At 40.6% G+C, this 19,083-nt stretch overlaps 3 long non-coding RNA genes across 3 annotated transcripts; 1 reads left to right on the plus strand and 2 right to left on the minus strand.

Moving 5' to 3' along the window:
• Positions 1-714: 714 nt before the first annotated feature.
• LOC147757213 (uncharacterized) lies at positions 715-9,132 on the minus strand. The gene is made up of 2 exons (XR_015321566.1): positions 8,885-9,132; positions 715-1,220 (listed from the first exon to the last, which is right to left on the minus strand). It is a non-coding gene; the product is annotated as an uncharacterized LOC147757213 (long non-coding RNA).
• On the plus strand, positions 1,200-3,765 carry LOC147757214 (uncharacterized). Its single transcript, XR_015321563.1, has 2 exons — positions 1,200-2,791; positions 3,315-3,765. It is a non-coding gene; the product is annotated as an uncharacterized LOC147757214 (long non-coding RNA).
• A 2,510-nt stretch (positions 9,133-11,642) lies between the features above and the next one.
• LOC111245640 (uncharacterized) lies at positions 11,643-13,627 on the minus strand. Its single transcript, XR_002671410.2, has 3 exons — positions 13,490-13,627; positions 13,058-13,115; positions 11,643-12,604 (listed from the first exon to the last, which is right to left on the minus strand). It is a non-coding gene; the product is annotated as an uncharacterized LOC111245640 (long non-coding RNA).
• Between the last annotated feature and the right edge of the window lie 5,456 nt (positions 13,628-19,083).

The following is a 19,083-nucleotide window of genomic DNA, read 5'->3' on the forward strand; positions in this document are numbered from 1 at the left end:
TAATTTATAATAGTTTACAAAGTCGACGCGTCATAGGCACAGGACACGCCAAAGCACCTAAGACGCATTAATGCTTTAAATAATACAAAATATAAATATTTTAATGTGAATCCTGCCTTTATATTACTACATTCGAATTAGTTAAGACAAGACCTCTGGAGGCATTCGATAGTCATTCCTATCAGTAGCCTGAACAGCTGTTCGAGTCAAAAACCTGAGAGGTTGTGACAGTCTCTCAGGGCGACATATTGCCACTATGCTCTTTTAAACAGATCCTACTTGTAAAAATTATCACTTGCAGGGTTTCGCTACCGCCAATTATTGTTTAGTTTCCATGGCAAAATAGCTAAGGCCCATTATAAGTACGTTACTAAGTATGATTTGTGATCACAAGAATTAACCCTGTATGTGAAAGCTCCAAGAACCAAAAGATTGTCAGACAGGCTTAAGCCTCTAACGATGATTACGGGACCGTTAGTCGAGGCAGCCTTCTACTGTTCTAGCATTGGTGATATTTTCTATTCTGATATTAAATAATTGCAAGTTAAAAGTTAAAATCATTTAGGACTTTGCAATTAGACCTGGAAAGTTTATGCAGAATGTTCGCCATTAGATTGATTAAGGACATAAAATTATGTAAGTCTAAGTGATATTTTACTTTCAAATAAACTTTTCACTTGCCTCATATGCAGCTCAGGTAAGAAATGGCCAATATTTAAAAGTTTTTTTGTTTTTTACTTTATTATTACGCCCTGATTACTCTATGAAGAGGGCTGTAGGTTGACTATAATAATGTTCACTATTATTGAATATAAATATCGGCGTATAAATAAACTTGGCGAGAAACGAGGATCGCTTAATTTTATATGGTTTCTAAATGTCTTGCTGTAGTAAATTAAATGTCGACTTTTTAGAGGGTACATGGATATATAATTACTCGACTAGCCTAACGATAATAAATACCCGGTTTCACAGGTATTGTTTCTTCATTTCCAGTTGGCATGTCATAGATTCTGTCGAAAGAACCGCTGTCGAAGTTGAAATGGAACTTCCTCTGTCATCCATTTATTAAAGGTGATGGTAATGAAACGATCTGGGCAGATGACACGATTCCGTCGGCTTTAGGTTGGGCGAATACGGCCCAGAATGAATTAGAACAGCTTTTTTTTGTTGTAGCTGCTAAATAGACTCGGTAAACAGGTAAACTGTTTGCGAAGGACCTACAAAAAACGGATCCGCTAGTTAAAACATCGAATAGAGTAGCAACTAACCGATAGATATTACTTATCTCTAGTCGGTCGTTTATGTCGCTTTTGAACAAATGTCAAGCAGGCTTGCACTACACTGCTTAATTGTTACATAGATAATATGGCGACTCGAGCTTGAAGGTCGCGCCATTTCATTCAATTTCAGATTATGAGAACAGTTTTCGATACACAAAATCAACCGGTATGTACTGGGTTTCCGAAACGGAGCCCATTTGTCAGGCCCATTAATAACTTTGTGGCTGCTGGCAACACAAGTAAACTAAAAAAATTCAGGTCTCCTAAAAGCAGCTGTATATTTTAAGTATTTCTGCTGTGCATAGTTAAGACGCGCCTGTTCTCCGTCTATTGCAGTTTCTCAAACGGACAGAATTAATAGCTCCATTGCAAGCGACATAGCTTTCGATGTGTGGCTTCTCAAACGTGGACGCAATCATCAGGCACAAACGGCCCGTCAAGCGTCGTATCGAACAGCTGACTCCTCTGACATTGTGCTATGTTGCTACAGTTTTTAAAAAGAGAACCGTCGCACCGTTAACCTAGACAGAGCAGCACATTCGCATTCTAGGTTGCTCTGATCATCAATCAAAATTTTATATCATTTGTTTAGAGCAAGTCGTTGATTCAGGACTAACGGAAACGCCTGTCACTTAGCTATGATCGATTACAGTTTCGCGTACATAAACACGACTTTACTATAATACTCTGAATGTTCAAAACCTGAATTAACCACAACCATAACGCATGTTTACTAATCAGGTTACGAATTTGTAGATTTGCATATGACAGTCCAACCGATTCGAGCGAGCGTCAGCGTGAGGATGACTTTTCACGTGCGAAGGCTATAGATAATTAGGTCCAAACAGATGTCATCGGCGGCATCACAATTGGCGATTATCTATCCTTGATGGTACGTAAAACCATCGATTCCTTTACAGTCAAACGCGAAAGCATGCGAATGGCGTTCGGATCTACCTAAGTAGAAGGTCATTGCTTTATACATAACGATGACAAAACGTAGTAGTGCCGTAGAAAGCCTTCTGATCTTTTCTGTCGTCTGCTTATGGATACTGTTCGAAGTGAGAGAAGACCCGCACCCCATTGGTTTTCGTTCGTCTACTTCTGAAGACACGTGAGGACCTTTTATTTGTGTGTGAATATATTCCCCGGACAATTGATTTCGGGCACGGATTTGTCGGTGATTATTACCTATAAGCAAATAGCTGGAGACGAAGCTCCGCATTTATATCTCTCGACCACTATGACATCAGCCGGAATTGTGGCTAGCGAATTAAATATTCAAGGTTGTTCTCTCCTGTCTAACCAGATCTTTGCTATATTCTATAGACAGTACTAATACTGGTGATCTTCGTAATCCTGATGGAAAATAGTTGCGCAAAATGTGCATAAACATATTTACTTCTGTGTGACAAGCTGGAAATATTGCAAACATTAATGCGTTTACTAATTTGAATTATATATAAAGCCAGCTTTTCAAACAAAAATAAAGGAGCTTCTTATCCTTGGTACGTCATTCAACTTAGCACGTTATTCTTCTTTTCTATTGAACAACATTTAACAGTAGCGATGTTTTTTTTGTAGATAGGTTTATGTGCAAATGACAAATATATATAGTGAATGACCCAATTTGTAGTTAGTTCTCAGGTCTCAGGCAAAGTAGCTTTAACGTTAGGTCAGGCCAAAGTCGTTTGTACTGAACAACAGGCCTGCGATTCAATTCACTTTATCAGCGTACAATGTGCCTGCCAAAATGTAAGCTATCATTGCTGGTAAATTTCCACACTAGAACAAAAAAGCATGCCAGTGGTAACGTTTATATTAAGACGTGGTGATAACGTCTTTCGGACGTCGGATACACCATGCCATTAATGTGAATCGTGCATAATCACTCCGACTTTATAGAACATTAACAGTAGGAAGTAGCACTTTCTTGGCAGGTTGAGCCAAACCTGAGTGCCTTATTCCTTGGGCTCATCCCATAGAATCGGCCGAAATATGTTCTCTTATTTTTTTTTTTGCTGGTTTCAGGGTATAGTTACTGTCCCAGTAGTGCGGTAATGAATAGCGTCTTCTGAATTCAAGAGACCCGTGATAATCGGGATTCGAATCCAAACGTGGAACCGCTTCGTTACGCGCTAGAAGCCAGCTATTTGATGGGATACTTAGCGATGGTCCCGAAAGTTACAGTAGATTGTGATACTGCTGGGGTGATGCTCGTGCGTCTCCATACCGCTGAGGTAATCGCGGTCTGCGAAACTTCGGCTGAAGGTGGTTACCCGTACAGGGTATTGCTACACGCGGTAACATCCACGCTGAGAGCAAAGCACTTGTTGATAGTGATGGCCTACCTATCGGTAGGTAACAGTTTTAACGAATCAGTTCAAGCTCTGTTCATGAATCGTATGAAAATGTATAACTAATTTAATATCGATGTATAATTTGTAAAACTACTCGTTATTAAAAGCAACGATAAAGTCAACTAAGAGCTATATTGTGGCTATTGCCAGTTACTCACAGCTAGTGTTTCGCAGAAAAAGGCCGCCGTGCACAAGTTACCGTTCTCTATCGTCGAACACACTTGTATAGTGAATAATGAGACCACACTACTATTATTTAACGCTGTTAAAAGCTATCGGCTTCAGCCAGTTACTAAACTGATCGTGTGCGTTCAGCTTTGTCGATATTACTGTATAATTATTCTCAACCAACTTCTATACCTTATATTACCCAGGCTGAAACAGGGGGCAAAACCCGTTTCGCCGGGTTGGTCATCCTATAACGAGGCTCTGTTTAGGCGTCTAGTCATTGCTATGCAACGGACAACGCGGACAACTAATATTACATTTTACGTTCAGTGTCTACACTTTTCTCTTCGCAGGTAGCAGCTCTTTATCAAATAAAAAAAAAATCAGGCATTGTTACACAATATGCCATTAGAACGTCTGGCCGAATGAAAAACAGTTGTCTCTTAAGCCCATTTTGATTCCGGCTGTGCACTGTTATAGCGGGCATACGCTCGGAGTCGATGTGTACATGGGTGGAAAGTCACGTGCGTAGACTATAGAACTCATTATGGTTAGGAAGCAAGTCTTCGCAGGGTGTAAAGGTCATCCCGATGGCAGTCAGAGTCATAAACAATTTTCGTTTGTTTAGTACGACATCGACAATGGTCATGCGGTGATTATGGCAGTGCTATTGTAATTGCTATCTAAAGCACGCAGCTGTCCGCTTCAGACAGACCATGCTACTTCAGAATACTAAAACAATCAGATAAGTACTTGATCTTGATTGATGCGTTTCTCTGCGGGATACACTTGTGAACTATAAACGTGACCGTGTCCTGATGTATCCTGGTGTGGCCGCTCGCGATGAGGCCTCCTTCAGAATACCATATCATTGCCTATTAACTGTTGTGCAGGAATCCTCATCAGCACATGAAATGTAGATGCTTTTCATTTTGACTGCTGCACAAATCAGGTTCGATGCTTCGAGCCTTGATTCAGCCTTCAGCCTTACTACCAGGTTTTAGCTTTGGGTAAATAGACTTACACATGAGCCGGCATGCATTACCATCATATTTTATTACTATCACTGGCTGGGAAGGGCTTTTGCTAATTTCGCCCAGCTCACCTTGATTCTTTCAAGCCAGTTCGTTAGTAGTAGCAGTAAAGAACTACCGTCAGTACTAATTCCATCGCCATTATGCTCAGCATAAGTGAACAATGATGTACGCAGAAGCTGAGTGAAATCAAACATATTAATCAACAACTTTTGCCATAACTTTTACACAGACTGAGCATTTCGAAACTGAAGCCGCGGAGCCGAATGTCAGGCCGGAGACTACGCGCGTAAAAAGTTACTTCTTGTCAATCATTAAAGTGACTTCTATCAACAACGGTCATGCCAGCATCGATGAATACGAGCGGCTTTCGTGGCCGGCTCAGCTTCGTAAGCACCCAGTAGGACAGATGTGATGAACATCACTGGAATATGTGTAGAATAGAAATTTAAATCAAGCCTGTCAATCATCTACGCACTAGTAACGTCTAATCATGCCGCCAACGCTGCGAAAATGTCGAGTAATTGCAAACAACTCTGGCCGTACATATCCGTGAACCGCGAAGACAGAAAATGGCTTACGGCGTGCGAAGACGTAATTGCGAACGTCATAATTGCAACTCCACGCTATTGGGTAAATAAGACAACGGCGTTACAAGTACCGCCAATGCGGCAATGGACAAGTCGTCAGGCAGAGAACACGACTACATTTCTCCTCCTAAAGTAGCTGTTGTTGTGAACGTTATAATTGATGATACTAGTACACCGGCTGATACGGCTGGCTACGAGGGGTTTGGTTATTCGTTGCGGACAAACAACCTGTATTTTTGAGATTATTGCTATGGCTATTCGTTCTATGGCTACTGTTGCTTGATAACGTATACGTGTAGGGGTACGTTTTTGTTTAGACGGATGGGCCGGCTTCTGACGGCAGGTCGAGTTCAAGCGCAAGACGCCGCGATTCGTGACGGACAGAAACATACAACGTTAATGAGCACAGTCGACCCTGGCCGCAGCGCAAGCTGTAGAGTCACGACAGAATACGACGAGTACTACGCTTTTGCCGGTATTTTGTTGCATGAAACGCGTCGCGGACCGTGTGACCTCTTTGAAGACAATAAGAATAACAATAGAAAATCTGATTCTCTCTGCCGAATCAATCATCAACATCTTGCGAGTGTATGTACGTGTATCCTTGCTGCAATCGATGACGACTAATTGAGACTTACTCAGATTGTAAATGTGTTATTTTCGACGTTTATGACTGTTTACACGCGTGTTTGCGTTACCATGTTCATGTTGAAGCTAGATTTTTAAAGATGGCTGCGTTGTCTTTCGGATGTGGAAACTGAACGTGTCTGAATGGAGTTCGTCTCGAGCGAACGGGTTGATTAGTTTTAACCCAATCTTGAATAGAGAACGAATACCTGCTAGCAGCTGTCATTCAACAATTAATGAACGTCCTTTAAAACGGACGCACTCTGAAAAACACAGGCTACTGCTGTAAGCAGTGAGCTACATTTGACAGACCTGATTGTCGTGCTCGTGCATCGTACTTACCTGCTTACCCATATGAATAAATAGACATGTCAAACATTTTATTGCAACGACAAATATGCAAGTTAACTAGAATATATATATCTGGACAGATATTTGGATGATTTTTTCTTTCCTATTTCCGCCACGGTAGTGTTGTTTCTTTCTCAGTTAATCATAGCGAAGCTGTGCGACCTGGTATTTCAACTTAACGAAATTGCTTATCCATTAGTATCTCTGGATGCTGACCGATATGAGTAGCAGCGTCGTGAACGTAATACCCTTGACACATTTGCCTGATCGTCAATGTGCGTGCATAGTCTGTCAGTGCTTCGATCTCTGACTGAGCTATTTTTCAGAGAACTCATGATAGCAATGAGGTGCAAATGAATATAAATCATTTTCCCTTTCTGACTTGCTGATGCTGGCTGTATTTGCTACACTAACAAGCAGGTATGAACAAGCCTTTGAAAGGACGATAACAAATTAAAAAACTAAACACATGGCATTGCAACAATGACTGCTGTTAAATGTTATCAGTTCATATATCTATTCGACTGGGAGCGTAAGCTATCACTATATAAATGCTATGGAAGAGAAAATACCTTAAGCCGTTTCAATACAATATATGCTTGTACACTGGTTTTAAGACAGCCTATTTTAGGACTTCATCGAATCACAGCTGTACGCTCCGAAATCGATTAAAGAATCAATCCAAAATTTCACTCTTGTGCTATGCAGGCCGGTTTTCCCTTGATGTCAACCCTCGGCCAGGAGTGCCTCACAACTCAGGCTCTTCAGGCCCTTAGCACACTGCTAGGGCTAGTGCCATAAGGCGCATGCCCTCAGGCTCGTAGCTAAGCATTTTTCGCACGTGTCACTTCGTTGACGGTTGATGACTGCTGGAAAATCCTGCCTATTTGAGGGCCTAACAAGGCGATGAGGAACATTTCGATAGGGGCAACCCAACAGACGTGATATTAACTTCGTAGCAGAAACACATCCATTTACGTTGGTTAGATGCTTACATTGTATCGTCGGCAACGACGAATAAAAACTGAAAGAAGTAGACGGCACCGCTTATATAAGCTTATGTCATTCTAAAAGTTGTTTACTTAATTGGATCTTCTGACCTTCAGCTGGCTGGAAAAGCTGTTAAGGGGCAATGCTTGGGATATCACCTTATAGATACTTACACCTTATAGATATTGCTATATTATTCATTTAAACTTTAAAGGCCACATGCTTCTTGCACAACTTAGTCTTAGAAAGAGCATTATATGCAGAAATAAGCTGAATTAAATCCATGCAACTGTATGATCCTACACTTACAACAATGATTTTAATAATAATAGCTGTAAAATCTATATACATCCAACGCAGATCAAAAACCCTAGTTAAAAATAACAATCTGATATAGCACGAAGGTTTGCATACATCTAAACTAAGATATTCCCTCCCCTTTCGCCTCGCAGAAATTCGCTCACAAACAACAAAAACTACCTTTAAAAGTCATCCTACCAACAGCGATTTTATATGCTATGCGCAACAAACGTACGCATGGTTAGCATCCGTCCCCAATTCGTGCGTTTAGCCCCCCCCCCCCCCCCGTCAGACAATGGCGCGTCTACAAGACGGCGGAACCTATATTACCACTGCGCTGAAGTGACATCACCTGTATCGTATCAGCTTCTTGCCAGAGTGTGTCTTTTACAGTGATCTTCTGCATCTGCGAAGACCAACACCGATAGCTCTGGTTGGAGCATTCGACAGCGGAACGACCGAAAGGCCGGACGCCCGTCCGACAAAGATTCGCTTGTTTTATTTCCTTCTTATTTCTTGTGTTTTCTTACCTTTCCAGCGATCAAGATCTAACAAAACGGATGATACCGCCGATCGGTGTTTGGTTAATTTCCCGCCCCGTATGACTAGTTTGCTATAGGGTATAGCCAACGAGTGGACAGAGAGATTTACGCTAAAGCAGTTGTAGACGTTGGCGTCGATTTTTTCGACCCGCCGGCAACTGTCTGTAAGCCGCTCCGGCCTTAGGCATCGTCGTTGCTTTATTTATGCAGGCGTGAATTAATCATACGCAGGACTCTATGAAAACTATGAAATGAAAAGCTAGCAGCGTGGCAGTCCAACTATGAAGTGTGTTTCTCGGCACCGGGGTAACGGGCACATTGTGCCTATGTCTTACGTATACATGTGCTTATTGCAGTAACCCGCTGCCACCTGTCTACATTCACCTGCGGGTTCAGCTGTCGGGTCAGATACAATGGCTGATCTTGAACTTCTGCGGTTAACCCGCCAGCTGCACCCGTTAAATTTATGACCGAGAAGCTACAAGCATGCCTTGCTATCATTTAGATAAGAACTTAATCACAATCGAAGTCACGAGTTAGATAACTATCATAGTCGGCAACCAACAGAACAAGCGGGATCGCTATGCTGTTTGCGCAAACTATGGTCGCACTTATAGTTACATGTACACGTTTTTTTACCTTTGCTTGTTTGTCACTTGTTCAACTGCACCGATGTTTCGTGTCCGTCTACGGATTCTGTAAGCGATCGACTGTTTGCAGTCGTGGTACACAATAGCATACGCGCATTTCTCCTTCTGGCGCTAGCCACGTCATCGCTACTTTCCTGCCGCCGCCGCCGCTGCTGCTTCCCAAGGAACATGAGACTAATGTCAAAATAGATTTTAGCTTTTTCAACACTATTTCTAACTTCAATGACACACGTAACCTCGCGCATAGCACAACAAGGAAGGAATCGAGTGATTGTGTTATAATTCACGGCAAGTATTAGATAGTCTGAATGCTATTCTTTGTTTATGATAGTGTTCAGGACATGAAACGGAAAATGGTGGTAGAGTGCAAGGATGAACGGCCTCCAGCCGCAGACAGCATGCGCGCAAGCATCTTTGTGGTGGCGCGCTGGTATACGACTAATCTCTATCAACTAAAGGGAAAAATAGCCGTTAATCGAATGGTGTTGATTCTTTTCGCACGTCCCACTTCGAATTTGACAACTATATACATCGAGCACAGTGGCCGACGAAACAGATGAAGGTTCGCTGACCCGTTCGCTGATTCGTCTCGAACATCAAGACTGTTGTGTAATCGGCCCGCCACCGCTATGATATTGTTGATTGTCATTAAATTCGCAGTCGTTATCTTCCATGACCGTCATCAGCTGTCGCTGTTACCCTTGGAGCTTACGTCGTTCTAGCCGTTTCGGCCTGAACTACAGCAAACGGTACAGCTGATTGTATTGGCTTCGGCGCCTTCTGCTGTTGTGCCTGTTATCGGCATGTCTTTTGTGTAACAAAAAGATAAATGGGTGAAGATGCATAATAGGTCATATGACGGGCGAAGAAAACATAACAGGATACGTGTGTGATGAAAAAGGAAAAATGACTCCGCTTTTCTGTTTGGCACCAATGTCGCGCAATTACAGTTTCGTCGAGTACTCTAACGTCAACAACATTCTATCAACGATACGGAGTCGACACCCAACAACAGCGGAACTTTGCCACAACAAAAGTGTTGTACTTCAGGGACATGCGATAGTATTCAATTGATGCATTATCTCGATAGGTAACAAACAGCCGATGCACGGGTTACATATGGGTACTAAATATTAGTTGGTTAAGGCCAGATAAACATTGTGATTTCTTCGCACGTAATTACGTAAGGACGTAATTACGTGTTGTCGGAAATGAAAATTTGTGATTCGATGAAATTCGGCGGAAGGAATTATCCGAAGTTGACATGAAACGGCGCTCGTGCCGAATAACACACAAATTCAAGGCGGGAGGACATTGTTAATTTCGGAACAGAAAAGACGACGATCACACGTTGATCTAGCAGCGACTGTACATAATTCATAGATTTCCAGAAAAGATGAAAACTTTTGTTTTTGGATTGGTAATTACGCATAAAATGCTTATTTTGGGCGTTACGACCGGTATTTTCTAGTTTTAATTAGCGGACGGAAGCAGCATACGGAAAACAATGAAGGAACCACAAATACTACGCTACAAGTAGTAATTTCTTCAGAAAAACTATCTTTCTGCTTGTTTTTATCGCGCCAAAACATGATTGATTGTATGTACAAAAGCCTCTTTGTGTGTGTGTGTGTGTGTATGTATATATATATACATATGCCGGTTCGATTCCGAATAGGCACCTCCCAACGGCAGTTCTACGCTGTTAAGTCTCCCCGCATTGTCCGTTACGGTTTTAGCTGTAAAATAAAAAGTTTTCTTTGACCGACTTTGTCATAGAGTGCCTTGCAGCTATCTAGCTTCAAGGTTGTGTGGACACTGCAGCGGGAACTATGAGGTGGACGCGCTTGGCTTCGTAACGGTGCAGCCTTTATATGCTTGTCAGACGTTGTTGGTAGCAGTTCTTCCATCTCCATTCGTCCACCCATCCATTGGAGCTCTCTTCCGAAAACCTTTGCGGGAATGTACGAGTTCGAATCACCTCAATATGTCAAACCGGCTCATGATGCCAGCGTCGTTATTTTCTGAATTATCACCTGGACGGGAACTATGCAATAACTCAAAGATGACGCAAATACATAACTAATGTGCTAATTGTGCCACTCATCGACTTCTCAGTTAGCTGCCCTATGGGGCAAATCAGTGTTAGCATTACCAGCCGATTGCGTATTAGGCATCCGCCATGTGAATCACGTCTATTAGTATTTACTGATTAATAAATAAACTTGAGTTTCGCTTCCCAGAAACGCTTGCCGACTGTGAGGTGTCGGGTGATTTTTTTTCTGGGGATGACAGGGATTGTATTCGAACGCAGCTGATACAGAAAGTTAAAATAGTGATTTGGGCAATAACTCAATTATCTCCACAGCTACGAGAATTAACTTAAGTTGTTGACACGAGTGGTTCATGTACGGTAACGGCGAAGAATGCGTAAGTTAGATAAATGCACAACTTAGACACTTCTTTCTGAGCATATTGTATTGTTCGGAATGGGTTTGGGAATGAAGCGGTGGCAAGTGTAGCTATATCTACTTGGTCAGTATATACAAGTATACGTGGACACAATGGCTTGGGCAGCTAAGCCTTTGGGTAAAAGAGGCCAACTGTCAAGCCCCACCTGCATCGCAACAATGCGCTAGACGATTTGTGTTAATAGACGATATATATAATCAAAAGGTTAATGTTTTATGTCTAAAGAGGTCATGTTAATAGCTAACCCACAACAGCCATCCTTAATACACAAAGGATATGACCTCGACCGAATTTTATTCAGCTAGAAATTTTTATATATATCAATCGTTTGACGTCCTGTTAACAATAGTTTATAAGCATATTGTGCCAAAGGTGTTTATAGTATATAATTATATCCTCAGAATGGTATAAAATGATCATATACTTATTAAATATAAGTAAATCGCAGCATAGATTTAGCAGAGTTTTGATCCGATGGGCACAACACGACACCTAACCCGTGACAGAACGTTAAGTACAGGGTGAAATAAAATGCTACATATTAGGTTATGTAGGATAGAAGATGGTGCCTTTAGCGCTGTTCTGCTACCATATGTTTAAAGCTGGAAATAAGAGATTCATTTTGTATTAACCGTAAGGGATGTCCCCCCGTGGATGACAGACGGGGTATCTGGTGTATGTCAGTGTGCTCATATGGATCTGCTCATAACAAAAGCTCACAGGGGCATTTTTTTTCCAATTTCTAAACCGAATTAATCCAACGTCGTTTTTACAGCATTCACATACGACACGCAGATTGTAATGATATCGTTATTGTTACTTCATCCTTGATTTTTACATTTTTATGTTCCTGTTTCTCTTCGTACGACATATAAGGCGTAGGGTTTTCCATTTTTTGACTTATTCATGCAGCCGAGGAACATCGAACGGCCATTCAATAGCATGTTCGATCTGTTGTCGAAGGTTCATAATTATGCTTCTACTGTAATTGGCTACTCACGAGAGCTCTATGTAAATATCAGCATGTACGCGCCCTAATATTTCTCATCACCGATCTATCGCCGACGTTTAAAGATCGCATCGTTGAACGCCCTATTTACATTTGGCTTAACTAACCAGCCGAATCCTTGTGGGTATCCAGAAGGGACGTAATAAGTTTTTCCATAAGACACGATAGTTCCGTTCCTGTAATCCAATACGCCGGTCTCATTTGTTTGTTGCTGGGACGCTGGAACCACTGGCATTGTCAGAAAAATGTAACAATTTATGAATTATAAAAAAACTACAATAGGCATCGATAACGTTTTATTTTAGATCTATTCTATACGGCTATCAAGATAGCTTCTCTTTGATACGTCTACTGATTTTAGGCTAGCAGACGTGAACAACTAAATTTCGTAGTAAAATTGAACGTTTTGCCCGTATATTATAAGGCACAGCCTTCTAAACCTTGCCCTGGCTAAACGATATTCGGTACAAACTTGTCTGCCGTTCGTCACCGAACATTTGATTACCTTAGTATACTTACATGAATAGATCAATAGAATAATCGTTAATTTCACGTACTCGTAGGTAGGAATTCAAATCAGGCTTCGAACATAAATCGCTGAAATCGTATTGAATAGCCTATCATATCTATGCAGCACAAGGTTACACTACTATTATATAGTCTAAGTGAATATAAACTTACTAATAGTTGTCACGAAGACAAGAAACACCATAATAGTTGAGAAAACCTTCATTTTTGCCTGTAAAACATTATAGAACACGTGGAATGATCTTCACATATCCTAAAACAAAGTTCACGATTTTTACGAAGTGTATTACATAAACAGGTATACAGCACAATCTACACGAACCTTGCCGAACTAATATTATACTATGTGCGATAACGGGATCGTATCTTAGTCCACTCACTTCATCCTTAACCAGTGTATTACAAGAAAAGTGTATGGAAGTCCGAAGATCATTTGCTACCACTGAGTCCTGTGCGGGCAGTCAGCTAAAAGTTTCAATTTGTACATATTGATTTCCCAAAAGCCTCTAAAAAGCATTATAGTTACATTACGGTCCTAGAGCTCGCTGCCTTTGGGATTATCTGTACAAGATCCGAAAACCTTACCGATGGTATCCGTAAGCAAGATGGGTTGCACTAGTCAGTTTAGCGGTAAGTCCTGAGCTAATAACGGCATCGCTTGCAACGTCACTCTAATATATAATATTCCGACGTATGCGTGTTTTCTAGAGGAGACAATGTACCCACCATCAACTTCCTGTGTAGGTACGAACGCTGAACCGATAATAGCACGAATATTATAGCCGGTCACGTTCAGAGCGCGCCTAGGTTTACCGTAAAGAGTTAGGTCGTTGGAATGCAACGGTTACCTTGTCATTTAGACGTTAGCAAAAAAGTGGGCCGTCATAAACTATTGACGGAGCAACGATGGCCGATCTTAGTCATGACAAACCTGTATGATGCCTGGTACCGATCACACCTGCTCACATAGATTTAAGAAAAAAACTGGGAAGGACCGCAGTAAGAGTGATTACTGAACGGGATAGAAAAACTCCGCTTAGAACACGCTCTCATAAACGCTTCGTTTCGGTTGTCATAACTGATTCTATCCGATCAAACGGTTCAGCCCACAAAACACAAGTTTACTCACTATTTATAACTGGAGCTCATAGAAAATCTGCGAAACGTAAGTTACTAGGTAATGTGGTACACATCGATTGCCTAAGTTTTTCTGTGAAAAACACGAAAACCTTTGTATACAAACGACGAACGAGAGAAGATTGCCAAGAAATGCGGCGTAAGCAAATTAGTATCGTTAGAAATTTGTTTCTTTTTTGCATGAAGTGCTATTTTTTTATGTTAGAATGTTATTTTTTATTGGCATGTTTATTCAATATGGTAATAAGTCATGAGGAAGGTAAGATGACATGTTCGATTCGGGACTTATAGCACCCACAAGTTATTTTTAGAGTATTATTTCACTAATCCGCAAATAACTTTTCAATAATAATCGTGCACGGGAAAACATTGGTAGATGCAAACATGTTAAAGTGTCACTCAAGTACGCTGAGAAGAAAAAATTCATGCATGATTGAATTTTAGGCGGTGGCAAATGAAAAGGCTCAAAAATGTAAAGGCTGAAAATGGGCGATAATAAGAAGAGATTGAAGAGACCCGAAAAGTTTCAAAAAGGTTAACCACAGAAGCTAAGGTAGGTGACCCAATTTGTTAATTCATATTCTGCTCGGTGAAATTGTCGTTGTGTTTTTATATAAATGATCGAACTGAATAAAAAAAAAAGATTTCTTGAACCATGATGATCGACTTCCGAGCCTTCTAAGTCCAATTCCATTAGTGATTTTCTATTTTTGTTGAAAATCTTTCTCGAACTGTTCAAAGACCGCACCAAAACCAAAAATAACGTGAATTGCCAATTTACGGTAAAATGAAGGTTATAGTATTGGCGGAGGTTTATTCTACAGACCATATTGGATAATAACTGATCTCTGAACAGGATTTGAGCAAACATGTGTTTGCTGTTTTCTTCTAGAAGAAAATTGGCTGTTTTCTACTACAGAGAATAGCAAATAAGCACGTGTTAGCTGCGAGACGCGGCTTCCCAGGGCTTGCCTGTATCTGAGTGCCTCGCCCTGTACGACGATAAAGCGAATGTCATTACTCTGTGTCGTACATAGAAAAAAGAGGAACTTTAACTCTCAGTCAGTAAACAAAAAAGCTTAAGTGTTTCATTTGTAATCCTGCAAATAATTCGTTCCTTTGTACATTAGGCCGTATCGCAAATCATTCAACTAGTATTTCCAACTAAGAATATGTATGTATTATCAACGCGATGGCTTAGAAGGCCAAGACTTCAGTTGAAAAAACGAGTGGTCGCTGTCTTAGTGCCGCCAACGACGCATTACATATCTGAATAAATAAAGCTATAAATATATATATATATAATAGTACTAACTGTCCCAAATGGACCATTCTGGGAAATGCAGGCTGAACGAATCATTCTTGTCATTCAAACACTACGGGCTCAAATAAAAGCCGATCCTTCTTCGTGCGGTTTTTCATCTACTAGGAAAAAGCGTCCTCAAATGAAACACCTTTAATTATGGATTTGTACTGCATCTCTACCGAAGCGATCGAAAGAATATTCCACCGGTCGAACCACAATTGTCAATTATCAGTACATAAATGGTTTAGCTATTGACTAGCACAGAACTCTAGGTTTGTCACATGACGCAATTCGAGGTAACTTATTTGATTTAGATGATGGTCTTTTCGTCTCTATAACGCATCAGTCGTAAACAACACGTTCCCAGAACAGCGTTTGCACTTCTAGTTACAGTTTGGGGACGGGAATATAGGTTGTTAATTACAGTTGCTCGTATCCTAGGATATTTCCGTATATAAAAATTCCCGGGCTGTGCCAAATATTAGGTGCCTGTGCATATCAACCTGGGCTGCCGACCGAGTGGATGCCGACAAATCGGTTCCTTCAATAAATCGAATTGAAGGCGTATCGAGGTATATAATTCATGTCTTAAAAAAAGACGGTCTCTAGCTTTCTAGCTGATTACCCATGTTTGGGAACCACAGACTTGTATTCCATATAGCGGAGTTGCCCATAACTACGGGTATGTCATTTCAGATAACTGGACGTGCTAAATAAAAACAACGCGATAATATACATTGTGAATGCCAATATAACGCTATACTTCTACACCGGTTAAAACAAATGTACCTGTTCTCGGCATTGTTGTTCTAATCAAGTAACTCCCAATACATTCTTGTGGAAAAAAAAGAACTATTTTTTTTTTGCGGAATTCGAGTTTTTGGTATTGCAATGTAATTGTGTCTAGTTCATAGGATCACAGTAGGCCCTCCACAGGGGCAGGTGTGCCGAAAGTTTGTAGGCCGAAAAAATATTTTCTTCTTCTTCGTGCATTTCACCTGTGAGTGGTTGTTAAGCTGAAACAAATAAGTGGCCTGGAATTCAGATAGGCTCGTACGGACAAGTATATTTGTATAGTCACCTATACATGAATTCTTTTTGTCTATGGGACGTAATCGCCATGATTAACTTTAGCAAAGTATTCGATTGTAACGCTTAGATCATGGAGGACAGAACAAACGTTTTCAGGTTATGGAACCAAGCAATACGTAAGCAGGATACTATTCAGTAACACGAACATTTCGGGTGCACAGATATCAAATTGACCATATATTAATGACTGAGTCAAAGCTATCCGCGGATCTTGAATCATTGGACGTAAGGTCGGCAGTTTTTTGGAACTACACGTCTTGCACGATTACAGCTTAATGACGAGATCCGACCTGGCACTTCCTCGTTTTTTCAAACACATTTAGCCGTCCAACCCTACTCGCTGAAATAGATGGGCCTATAATTTTACCGATGAAATACAAACGAATCTTTTCATGAATGACACCGACGAAATGTTCGCACTTTTAAAAACAGGTTCCTTTACAATCAACAGATCCTGAAATCGCATGTAAACAGATCCTGAAATAAACATGTCGAAAATTCCTCACAGCCTCGCCAGCGAATCCCAAAGAAGCGTTTTTATTGCTTAACCAACTTCAGGCGAGAGCTGTGGGACTTCACCGTCTCTCCAGTAGTGCTTATCTTTGCCACCATTCTGGTGTATTTGTTACGCGTACGGCTAGCATACATTTATATTTGATTGCGCGTACATCGCAAGCGTTTGATGGACATTTCGGCTTTCACCGTTAATGCGTTGTTGAACTATCTGCTGCTTTTTTTCTTCAAAGAGTACCCAATGAAGCGTCTTAAGCCAGGTGAAGGCGCGCCGTTACTACTAGTTCTGACCGTTGAGAGATTTTAGTTCATTCTTAAAAATCATTTCTACCTGCAGTCACTTTCATAAGCACTTTTACAATTTATATCGATCGATACAACTTCGAGAACTTACGTTTGGGATTATGTTTTTTTCATAAATAAAGCAGTGATGATAAAGATTGAAAACATAGTGAACATATTCACTTCGGTGTGAAAACTTGAGAACGATTTGAGAGACATTAGTCTTCAGCGAACCCTCTATAACGGTATTATTCGGGGGGGGGGGGGGGTTAACGTTTTGTTTTACCTTAAATCGTTAGGTAGACGAAAATTGCCGTAAGAACCTTCTAGCCTTACATAAGCAGCGTAACGGTATATTTCTGCAAGTCGGGCCGACATCCGAACTTTCTAATAGACACGCGGATATGAGACATGGTTCCCTTGATCCCGCAGAGCTAAACATTAAGGGTAAGCGGAAATCGTTGAAGTGATTAGACAGAACATCAACTTGGTTCCTGCATTTGGAATGCTATAGGTATTACAGTACAATGTCAAATTAGTACATCTATTTTACTAAGAGTGACAGAATCATTGCATTTAGAATGAGAAATATAATCTCACATAAACGTGTACATTCTGCAGAGCTTGTGCATCCCGAAACACGAAACAACGATACACATAGTTAAGTGGATGAAATTGGTATAGTCGAAGGCCAGCGGACGGGGCAAAAAAAAAACACACCTAGATGGCAATTAAAGATTTCCTGAAGGTACAGTGTGAGCAACAAATCTAAAACCGATACTGATATTGAACAAAATTCGGCGACATAAATAGATGTTTGAAATTTTACAACGCGGTGCTATATGAAGACGCTATTTAGATATAAAGCAAACAATATGTCGCTATTCATTGCCAGTTCGTGAAATGGGGTAGTTTTTAAACAAGTGTGCACCGATTGTTTTTTCGAGCCTGAATCGTTTTGTGCTACTTATAGTTATAAACATAATTTACTACTAAAAAACAATTTCATCACATATTTTATATGGTGTTAGTAAAAAGCTTATGACCTATTTGTGGAAAAATGTATAGCTGCTTAAATTGATCGCTAAAAACGTTCCGGATATATTTATCTTTATGTTGCGCTATCTATGATTTTGTATAAATACGAAAATTTCTAGTAAGAAATAAACTTATCGTTGCAACCGCTATTAGAGTTCCGTGCTTGTTTCTGAGCGCCATCGTGCCGTAGACGTTCTTATGACAAATGGATTTTGACTAGTACGTTTCAAGGTCTCTTTCTGCAATTTCTTGATGGCTTTTACAAAGAACATTTTTCTATACTCAGTACTGTCCGATTGCTGTTGATCATGGACTCCATTTGATGGCTTTGGGCGTGAGCCAAGATCGTAGCCCTCTATAATAGTTTTTCAACTCGCCTTGTAACTTAATCAGAAATGTTCTGGACGGCTTTGTATCCTTTCGAATACATTAAAAAGTCGGAAGAACCGTCGCATAAAGTTTCACTGTATATGTATAATGGCTATTGTGTGTGTGTGTGTGTGTATTAACTCATTGGATGACTCGTCTCGGGGCGCTTTGTCCAAAAACAGTAATTCCGTTGCTTTCAAACTGTGACTTAACTCCGGTGATAAAAAAAATTTAGCTGGTTTGTAAACAGCACGAAGTCCTCTAGACACCACTGGGTGATCTAATCGGATAAGGACGACATATCTCATTGGCTGGTCATTAAAATCATTATATTTGGTTATTTTATATCCTTTGACTTTGCTCGTTGGAAACGAGTCATCATAGACAATAGCTCAGATTCTGAATATCGTTTTTTTTCTTGAACATACCTTTTAGATATATA

The sequence above is a fragment of the Varroa destructor genome, unplaced genomic scaffold (assembly GCF_002443255.2).
Source record: "Varroa destructor unplaced genomic scaffold, Vdes_3.0 BEIS01000002.1, whole genome shotgun sequence".
Taxonomy (NCBI): Eukaryota; Metazoa; Arthropoda; class Arachnida; order Mesostigmata; family Varroidae; genus Varroa; species Varroa destructor.